Here is a 12,120-nt window from a genome sequence, read left to right on the forward strand (position 1 = left end):
TTTTTCACCTTAATTTATGAAATACATTTTACTAAACAAGATTCTTGGTTCACAGAATTAATTAATTTTTACCACTGCGTGTCATCCTACTGTCTTCAGGCCTCCATCATTTTGATGAAAAGTCCATAATTGGTTTTACCAGTATTCCGTTACATGTAGTAACTCTTTTTATTTCTTGCTACCTCAAGAATATTTTCTTTGCCACTGTCTTTTGTCTCTGGCTTTGCCACATTAATCTTTAAAGAAACTTGGATGTTAATCTCTTTTTTTTATTGGTTGCTCAAAACATTACAATGATCTTGACATATCATATTTCATACATTTGATTCAAGTGGGTTATGAATTCTTATTTTTACCACCTGTACAGATTGCAGGATCACATTGGATGTTAATCTCTTTGTACTTGTTTTTAATTCACTACAACTTAATATAGAATTATATTAACATATCAATCATACAGGGCAATTTTCAGCAATTCATCAATTTTTTTTCTATTTCTTTACTCTCCTGAGGTACACACATAATACATATGTTGGCTGATAAATACAAACCCTAATTTTTCCCAGGATCTATTTATTTTTAGTTTTAGTAATTTGGGAGGATGCTGGGAATAGAATTTAGGGTCACATAACCACTGAGCGGCATCACCAGCCCTATTTTGTATTTTTATTTGGAGACAGAGTCTGAGTTGCTTAGCGCCTTGCTGTTGCTGAGGCTGGCTTTGAACTCGAGATCTTCCTGCCTCAGCCTCTGGAGCTGCTGAGATTACAGGCATGTGCCACTGCATCCAGCTAGAATGTGTTTATTTTTGTCCATTCTTTTGTCTCTGTTATTCAGATTATATAATCTCTATCATCAAGTTCCTTGAAATCAAGGAACTCATGCTCATGCAAACCTACCTTTGACAATCTAATAATATTCAAATCCAGAGTTTCCATTTTTCAAAAATGTTTTTTTATCAATACTTAATATTTGGTGAGACATTTTTATCATTGAGTCCTTTAATTCTATGTACACCTTTCCTTAGTTCTTCTAGTATATTTGTAATAATTGCTTTCTAGTCTTTCTCTTTGCAGTCCCACAGAGCAGTCACTCACCGGTAATTTTCATCACTGGCTTTCTCCTAAGCATGGTCACTTTCCTCTTCACGTGTATTAATTTTGCTGCTGTTGAAAATGAGATGTTAGACATACACTGTGTCAATACTAGAAACTATTCTCTTTTCTCTTTGGGGCTTATTTTTGTTTGCTTTTTTTTTTTTTTTAAATAGTCTCAGGTCTTCTAAGCTTATCGTTTTGTCATTGAGTTTTCATTCTATTAGTGAGCTGAGTTAGTAAAATCAGGGTTTGGTATTTTTGACTTGTCACCTAAAGGAAAATCCTCAATTCTAGAAGCTAGGAGCTACATAGAGGGAGGGAGCCCTTGCTGCTTGGCATAGTCACTTCAAGTGAGCTTTTGAAACCTGAAGTCAGGTTTCTGAGAAATGACATTGGTTTGCTTCTCTTTTCATTGGGATCCTATGATCCTTGATTGGAAGCACAGGGCAGGTAGAAGCATTCATGGTCCCTTAGCAATGCCAATGACTGGGGCCCAAGTGCCATAAACTCTTATAAGATATTATATTTCCTTTAAATGAATGCTTCTTAATTTGATGCATATGCTTAGAAATTTTTCAGAGACATTAGACGATAATTTGTTTATTTTTAAAAGTAAAAAAATAATTTTGGCATATATGGACAATTTAAATGGGAGAATAATTATAGTTTTTCATGTTCCTATTCTGAAAACAATCTCCAATAGTATGTTTTTACCTATGTTTTGTAGAAATCACTTATAATTTTAAAATAAAAAGGTAAAACTTTTAAAAACTGTTAGGAATTGTGTACTATTAAAAGGTAATTTGCTATTATTAAAATAAGTATATATAATGATACATGCTCCCAATTTATTTTCATTTTATAATAAATCAAACAAAAACCAATATCTGGTTCAGTTACAATTACTAGACAGGAAGAAAATGTTAAAGTCCAATCTCCATATAGGTCAAAGAGTTAAAACAAAAGTAGTCATTCTTACCAAGGCAATTAAATATGCATTATTAAAGAGTTGCTCTGATACTTTCATCTTTATATACTTTCTGAGCACTTCCTTTCATCATTACTGCAGCCTATGAATGCAACCACTTGAATTCATAGTCATTTTCATTAAGTACAATTGCTTTGAAGTAAAATCTCTAGCCATTGAAATGCAATTCCATGCTAATATAGAATGTGACACTAGTTAGTTAGCAAAAGAAAAAAATAAAATGAAAAAGATAAAAAAAAATGCCTTCTGCTGTAAATTATTTTCAATGTGACTTATATAATCTTCAGGCAAACATATTTCCTAGAGGAATGTAAATGATGTGATTGGAATAATGCAAAAAATGGCTAAAACTCTTCCTGAATTTTATTGTGTATGAGGAAAAATATTCTCCTGGTATTCTGTTGAGCAAGTGATTTATTCTTTTGCTAGGTTAGAGCTCCTCTGTGTGGCTGCTGTGTTGAGCTGCACTAAGAACTTAATGTTTAACAATTAAAGATAAACCATACTCTAAGTTATCCTCCAATAAAAATATATTATAGGTAATCACCTATAAATAATTTTAGGATTCATAGAAAGTCTCAATATTTCTATGAATACAACTGCCAGGAGAATTTTAATAGAGCAAAAGTCAAAGAAAGAAATAAAGTTAAATATTATATGGCATCAATGAAGTAACCAAATTTATGGCTTAATCAATATGCACTAATTTTTTATACTTGATAAAACAGTTAACTTTGAGATAATTTATTACCAAGTTTTTAAATTTTTTTTAGAAACTTTAATTTTCTATTCATTTAATTGATTTATCAAATTAATATTTGTGATTTTAGAAATATTTATAGCATATAAAATATTGTGTTGCCCACAATATGCTGAAAAGTTAATAGGGAATATAATTAGTGTAAACAGATGTCAGATAATTAAGCCAAGTGCTAACAAAGATTTTGCTTGGCCAGACTCTAGTCAGGATTCAGAATCTTTTGCTGGGCTTATTAATACTTAGAAAATGCTATATGTTATAATATCCTGGCAAGTATTCATGAGAGTAGAGGAATTTGAATTCATTTTACAATATAGCTGAGGTATTTTAATCCAAAAGGGCATTTTAATTTGAGTAAATGTTATCATTTGAGTAATAGAAAAACTAAAGAAGTTTTCAGTGCCTGACTGGGGAATAACTATTTACAAGTTGTACCAGACACTAGATCTGGAAGAGGACCAGTTAGGCCTTAAAAATAAAATTCAGACTTTATGTTAACTTTTCATGATACTTAATATTTAAATAGAGCATATGAAGGTAGAATTAGTATTTATCTTTATAGACAATTCATTTTTGAAATTTTTAAGACAATGAAAATCTTTGTTCAGTGATTTAAATGTTTTAAAAATATGTGCTCTGTGTTTTGTTAAGAATATAGTAGACATTTTATATAAATGAATTATGATAAGCTTGCAACCTGAATGTAAAGAACCACAAGAAATTATTAGCACTATACTTCATTAAAATATAAAAGAAAACTCCACTGAAAACAAAACATACAGATATATATATATATATATATATATATATATATATATATATATATGAAATTAAGTATCATTGTATTTACCAGCTACCACAGATCAAATGCATAAGTTCACAATAAGCAAATAGTTGTATCATTGAATGAATGAGAAAGCAAATTGTGAAATGGAAAATGTCCTTTACGTCAGGTGTCCCAGTAGAGACTCCAAACCAGATTATTCCTGGTAGAAAATAACTAATAACTAGACCAACTAATACCATGAAAATCTATTCTGAAATTATTAGTGGATATTTGAGGATAAATTAGTTTATATTCTCAGGATATAACACTAAAAATTAGTAGAGAAAAAGAATATCATGACATCATTTAGAAATCCTTCTAGAAATAATGGATTAATAAATAAATGTGGGTTTTTGTTGTTGTTGTTGTTGTTTTAAGACAGAGCTGAAAGACATTCAAGCAGTTTGCTGATTGGTAGTTCGCAGTAAATCTAGCATTTTAGTTCTATCTGTTCACTAATATAAAGTAAGTTATCCAGAAAATTATTTAACATATCTGAATACTCCAGGCCAGCATATATGTCACAGAACTAATGTTTTGTTAACAAGTTTAGATTTATGGAAAACATTGTGGTTTTATGTTCTGCAAGAGCTGCAGAACATAAAAGGAGTTCAAGCCACTCATTGCCCATGGCTTATCTCACAGCAATAGGGGAAAATGAATATATGTGGGATAGTTTTAAGAATTCCTGAAAGACTTGTCAAAGTATCACTATGTATTCACTCATAGTGGAGATTTACAATACAAATCAGTAGGTAATAAATTCATGTTGAACAAATGGAGATATTTTAAGGAGAATAAATAAAAGGTGTAAAATATTGTAGTCACAGCAATGTTTATTTCTTGATTCTTTGCAATCAACTTCACAGGCTTTTAAGGAAACAAGAAAAATGTCATAGGCCAGCTGTGAAAGACATTTTTTTCTTTATTCCACATTTTTATTGGTGAATTATAATTATACATAATAGAGGGACTCATTGTTCTGTATTCATGCATACACAAAATATAACAATATAATTTGATCAATATTATTCCCTGTATTTCTCCTATTTCTATTTAAAAGAAAAACATAATACTAAATACTAATATGCTATTCATACCATTTTCTCAAAAATCATTATCCCATCTCTAACTTGAAATGTCCTTTCCATCTTGGCAGCTGGAAGCATGTGAACACATGCTTTTCACCCCACATTTATCTTAGCACACATTGTTGAGTTTAAAGTCTTATGTGAAAACATTAAAAAAGAATTGAACACATTTTAACAAAAGTGTTTAGCTTTTATGAGTTTTTATTCAGTTCATGTTATTTTTTCCTTTTTTGTGTACATTTGATACTATATCTAAGATACATGGTAATGTTTTGTGGGTTTTATTTGCATTTACCTATTAATCAATGATTTTGAGCATTCTTTCACAGGCTTGTTAAAATTTGTAAAGCTTTTTCGGAGAAATGTCTATTTGACATATTAATTAGATTATTTTTACTGTCAATGTATAAAAGTTTTTCAAATATTCTGAACTAAGATTCCTTAGAATGTTTAAACTTGAAATATCTGTTCCCATTTTGTGCATGTCTTTTAATTTCTTAATGATGTCTTTTTAAACACAAATGCTTAAATTTGATGAATTTTAATCCAAGTTAAAGTCATACAAACCCTGCTCTTCTTAGTGAGACTCAGCCATTTTCCTTAGTAATAGTCTTCAGATGCTATCACATGTTTGGTTAATTTCCCAATCTCAGCAAGTATTAATTTTGACATTTTTTTATAAATTATTTATTTATTTATGCGAGGTGCTATAGATTAAACTCAGTGCCTCATATGTGCTAGGTGAGCACTCTACCACTGAGCCAAAACCCAGTCCATAACTCAACCTTTTTTGTCAGTGTTCTCATTGATTTTCTGAGGGGATGCTTGTTCAAAATTCTTACTCTCATAGTACTTGGCTGAAATATTAATTTAAGCTTAGTTTTACATATACAGATATTTCAATCTCAAAGTCTTCTGTCTCATGTAACCCAAGAGCTATCTCACAGCCCTGGTCAGTTCACTCTTGTATAGTTCTTCATAACTGAATATCAATATCAGAGGAACCACTGAGTGGGAGTTTGCAAATAGGCAACATGATAAAGATAAACACATTTCTAAATGTTCATCCATGTTCTATATTTTTTTACTAATTTTTAATCCTTTTATAAATTAGCCTATGTTATATTTTCTCATTGCTCTTATAATACTCTCACTGATCAAACATTAGTGAGACCCCTCCTAAGCACACTGGTCTTTGACACTGATATGGGTCCTTATTAGTTGTGCATTGCCCATTTATAGCAAGAATATTGCTAAGTCAGTCTATAGAACTTTCCTTATGATTGACATCTGATCATCCTCAGAATCTCATCAAATGGCTCTCCTTTTTTCCTATTCCAGTTAATAGCTTTTAATAGTCCTGGCTTGACTTCAGCAAGTATCCTGTCATGTCAATATAATGACAATTCCTCTTCACCCTGGACAATTCCTCCTACATATTTTTCATCAGCTGACCTGTACCATACTCCTCAGCTATCAATTCCTACTTGTTCATATTATGTTCAGGAATAAGCAGGAACTGAACATGGATCTATGTTGAGGTTCTTTTCTAGTATTGCAATTATTTTTTAAAATTTATTTTTTAGTTTTAGTTCGACACAACACCTTTATTTCACTTGTTTATTTTTGTATGTGGTGCTGAGGATCAAAAGGGTCTCAGACGTGCGAGGCAAGGGCTCCACCTCTGAGCCACAATCCCAGCCCCTAGTATTGCAATTATTCAAGAATAAAATCTGTTTTTACTCCTTTAACTGTTGTCCAACTCAATTTTTCCTGATAGTTCTTAGAAATATTTCCATTATATTGTTTCTAAAACAAATTATTTATTACTGGGTTAATTATGAGAAAATCAATTAATGTAAACATCTAACCAACCAACCAACCAACCAAATAAAGGAGTGAATTCATGATAATCTTATAATATTATATCAAGTTTCTTATATTTAAAATCTACTTATAGTTTTTCCTGTTTCCTAATAATTTTCATTACAAAATAATTACTAAAATATTCCCAAATCTTATAAATAGGTACATCAAAACAACTTTCAATAAAATTCACATATATTGATGAAATATTTAATGTTTTTCTTTTTTAACTAAAGGGAAAATATTTTTATCACTATTACATTTAATATCTTACTGTAGATTATAGCCAATAGAATAAACAAATAAAAAATGATTACAAAGTAGAAAGATCAGAGAGCAAGAAATAAAACTCCAATTAACAATATAATTATTTACTTAGTAAACTAGAAAAATATCAATTTTTCTAAAAAAGATAAATTAAATAATTAAAAAACAAATAATTTTTAATTTTTGCTATTTATATCTTCAATATTGGATTTTATTTCCACTTCTGTCTTTCCACAAAATAATACAATAAAAATATTCCCATTCTATAAGATAGATTATAATAACTAAATACTGGCATACTTTTATAGAAAATGATTATCATTAGTCTTCATTAATTGGATTATTATATCTAAAATGTACATTTTTCCCATATATAGTCTAAAAAATTTGAAATGAAAATAATAGAGAATATTTTGAAAAAAAAATAATTTTATGATACTTTAGTCAAATTGATTTTCATAAGTTCAATGACATCATAGGTTAAACAAGATTGAATTTGAAAGACAATTGCTCAAATATTATCATCATATTGACAATTAAAGTAGAAATGAATGAAAATAAAACTGGCAAGCAAAACAATTTTTGAAGTTTCAATAATTATTTCAATTATTGGTTAAATTGAAAGAAGCCAGATAAAGATATATCTACAAAGACACAAATTAGTGGTTTTCTGTGATAACAAGGATCACTAGTAAATGAGTATAAGTTATTTTACTGGTGATATAAGAATGTATTAAAACTTATTTGGGGTGTGTAAAAGTTGATAAATTTACTTAACAAAATTGAATCGTACCTTTGAAATTAGTTATATAATATACAAACTATGAGTCAATAAATTTGTGAAAATCATTTTAATCCAATAACTCTAACCAAAATAATCATCATGGTGCTAAGAATTGTTTATTTTGCCTAAAATAAGCACAGTTAATTTAAATGTTAATTGAACAGATAACTTGGAAATTAGAATATTGAAGTCTTATTTTTTTTCCTTTTATATATGTATTTTTAACTAATATAACTCTGGTTATGGCAGAAGTACATGTCAGTTTTCAGGCTCTGTATTTTATACAGAAATATATAAAGCAAAAGTAATAGATAATTATGTTTCATGGATGTTAAAAGAAATCGAATGTTTCAAAATTAAAAAAAATACATATATTAGGTTAAAAAAAAGAACAACTTAAATATCATATAAATAGACTATTCATTTTATAATGTGGCTTGCAAAAATATCTCCAAATTTTAAAATGCTAAATTTTCTTTAAAGCAATATAGATAAAAGTATACCTAATATTTCAATGTTTTGTAACTGAAGAAAATTTCTTTTATCATAATATAAATTTCTACAATGACTTTTCATAGAGATGACATATATGGCTTCAAGAAAACAAATTTGTTAAGTTTAAAATGATCAGAAAAATAACGTGACATAACATAAATTTAATTAATAAATAATTTGTAAATTTTGTGATTTCTATTTTCATGCTAAATGTTATATAACTATGAATTATTTTTTCACTAATTTTAACTTAATTGAACAAAGAATTACTGTTAGGGTCTGTAAACAAGTCAAGATGGCGCCTGGCATTTTGCCAGAGGGAGTGGTTTGTGAAGTAACGCCAGCGAGCCATTAAGTGTGGAGATTCCTTATTGGTTGACTGCTGTATCTAGTTTATGTTAATTAAGATAAGCTGTGTGGAATGTATATATACCCCTCCTGTCCTACAATAAAGGGCTCCCACTCTTGCTATATCAATGTACACAAGTTGCTCGTCACCCCCGCCATTATTTTGCTGCAGCTGGACTGCAGCAAATTACATACTGATAACTGGAGCATCATGCTTTCCAATCTTATAATATATCACTCTCACAGTTAAACTGTGTGGTACAATCTTAGTCCAAAATATAAACATGTTGATATAAATGAGCACATTGGTCTGTGACTTCTCCTAGTTATCTGTGTTTCCAATTATTTCTAAGATCCTCCTATGTCTCTGCAATTGCCCACAAAATACTACACTTCACAGAATTTGACACTTGTTTGGCTTTGATCAGCTTTTAATTCAGTAGAAAATAAACTGCTCTGAATGTGTTCAGTACAGATTACTATAATTCAACAATATACCCTGAATTGAAATAAAATGTTTCACCTTTATACAATGTAAAATTTGTCAACATAAAAAATGTGACAGAATTCTTTTAAGATTTCAGAACCATATTTTTTCAGCAGGAACAGGGACATTACAAGTGGTACGAAGTATACACATAAAGTAGAATTTATTAAGAATGCTTTCCACAGAGAGACCTAGATAGTTGAATGGATATCTATCAAAGACTCCTTAAACCCTCAATCTCTGCTTCTTCTACACATATAGAGGAAAATTAACAGGATCTATCTAGGCAACCATGTAACCATGGAGCTTTCTGACAGAGCAGGCCTCTTGAAAACTCCTGCATGCAGAGAGGAAGTGAACCCAGTCATTCATCAGTATTTGATTGGTCAGTTTAGCTACAAGTAGAAATTTCTTCAGTCCTTTTTTAAGTGTTAAAGAAAATGACAATTTCAAATATAGGGATGCCCATAAATGTGTTTGTAAAATTTGCTTTAAAAATGTATTTTCAATGTACATGACAAGTATTTCCAAAATTGTCCAATATCTTCTTTCTAAGGACGTTATATCTATACTTATATAACTAAAATTACTAAGTTTTCTTTATAAATGGGACTTCCTAAAACTGAAATGATTCTGATATAAATTGCATAAAAGTTTTGCCATTTATGCATACTGAAATTTTAAAATAAAAGCTGTTTTAAGGACTTTGAAAAAGAATACTTTGTTTTGTTTTGAAATCTTTATAATACTCCATATAAATAGTTCAGTTATTCCATATGACAGCCAGAATGTTTTAAGTCAGGCTTCACTCAAGGTCAAATGAAATAATGCAAAAATATGTCCTCTTAAAAGCCCACAATGGTTTTTATTATAAAATAATTTAGTATGCATACATAGTAGGAATTTATCTTAAAATTCCAATTTTTTAAATTTGTTGTGTATTTTGACATATTGTACATACATGAAGTGCAACTCATTTCAATTATGATCCCATTCTTGTGGTTATACATGATGTGGGGTTACACTGGTAGTGTATCATATATGAGCATAAGAAAGTTATGTCCTATTCACTCTACTGTCTTTCCTATTCCCATGCCCTCTTCCTTCCCTTTGTTACCCTTTGTCTAATCCAATGAACTTCTTTATTTCCCCTCCCTACCCTCTCTTGTTATGGGTTAGCATTCCACATATCAGAAATAACATTTGGCCTTTGGGTTTTGGGGACTGGTTTATTTCGCTTAGCATGATAGTCTCCAGTTCCATCTATTTTTTTCACAGCAAAGGCAATAATTAAGAACATGAATAGAGAGCCTATAGAATGGGAGAAAAATTTACCATCTTCACCTCAGATATAATATTAATCTCCAGGATATACAATGAACTCAAAAAACTTCACACAACAAAACCAAATAACCCAATCATAAATGGGCAAAAGAAGTGAACAAGCACTTCACAGAAGAAATATGAATGGTCAAAAATATATGAAAAATGCTCAACATTATTACCAATTAGAGTTTAAAAAATGAAAATTAAAACTACATTGAGATTCCATCTCACTCCAGTCAGAATGGCAATTATCAAGAATACAAGTAAAAATAAATGTTGGTGAGGATGTGGGGAAAATATACGCTCCTACATTGCTGTTGGGACTGCAAATTAGTGCAAACAATCTAGAAAACAGTATGGATATTCCTTAGAAAATTTGAAATGGAACCACCATTTGACTTAGTTATTCCACTTGGCTTATACCTAAAGGGCTTAATTCCTCAGGGCTCAAGGTGAGGCTGAACATCATATTACAGTGGGCAGCCACATCAATGTATAGCATCTAAACTCACAATAGTCAAGCTTTGAAACCAACCTAGGTACCCTTCAAAAATTGAATGGATAAAGAAAATGTAGTAGACACAATGGAATATTACTCCACCATAAAGAAGATTGAAATTATGGTATTTGCTGATAAAATTCTAATTACTTTTATCAAATTTTTGACATTGATTTAAAATAGCTGTGTAGTTATAAAATTGTAAGTCTTTCAATGTAATATGTAAACAAATATTGTAGATCACTATTATGGTTACATATGCTGGTATTAAATTATTCAACACAACTAGATAACTAAACTTATTTCACAGAATCATTGTACCAATTTACAATTCTATAAATTTTGTATTTTACTTGAGAGTGCCAAACTATTTTCCACAATGACTGTATCATTCTATTTTTTACTGACAATGAGAGAGTCTTCCAATTTTTCCAACACTTACTATTTTTGTATTTTTGCTAATGTTCTCAATTTTTATCCAATGCCTCAGGTAGCTTCAGAGTTAAACAATTATCTTTGATTAATTTTGATCAATAGTCCTAGGGAAAATAATTTTCCCTGTATAAGCTTTGAGACATCAAACACAGGCAACCCCTATTAATAAAAGTGAGATTTTCCAGGGAACTGTGAAACCCATCAAATAATGGCATTTCTCTAGAAGTGACAAAAGATAGAGAGATAATGAGTTTTGCCACCTCTTTTCACTGCCAGGCTCATGAAATTTTACCATGATGGTCATTGTTGCCTTTCAAGACAACCACAGACACAGTAGGATGGGAAGAGGGAAAGTTAAAACAACAGAAAGCTAATGGTTTTTACTGAGATTCAGAGATTTTTCTCCTGGGGAAAAAAAAACTTTCTGGATTAATGTAAATCTTTGGTTAATTTTCATAATTTATATTGTGTTGCTTTAAAGAACAAGAAATTTTCAGATACTGATTCTTCTATTTTTGCTGACCCTACTGTTGTCTTAATCTGATTTGTACTCATTTGTGTTACTGTCTCCTGTGTCCCATGTGGGGCATAAAACTAAAGTTTTCCTATATGCTCTCCAGATTTTATACATTTTCTTGTTTGCTTTTTATCTTCACTCACTTTTGGCCTGTTTTAGTCAGCTTTCTCACTGCTGTGACTAGAAGATCTGACCAGAACAATTTTAAAGGAGGAAAACTTTATTTGAATGCTTACAGTTTCAGAGGTCTTAGTCCATAGAAGGCCGGCTCCATTCCTCAGGGCTCAAGGTGAGGCTGAACATCCTGGCGAGAGAAGGTGGTGGAGGAAAGCAG

This window comes from Callospermophilus lateralis, chromosome 12 (assembly GCF_048772815.1).
Source record: "Callospermophilus lateralis isolate mCalLat2 chromosome 12, mCalLat2.hap1, whole genome shotgun sequence".
Lineage (NCBI taxonomy): Eukaryota > Metazoa > Chordata > Mammalia > Rodentia > Sciuridae > Callospermophilus > Callospermophilus lateralis.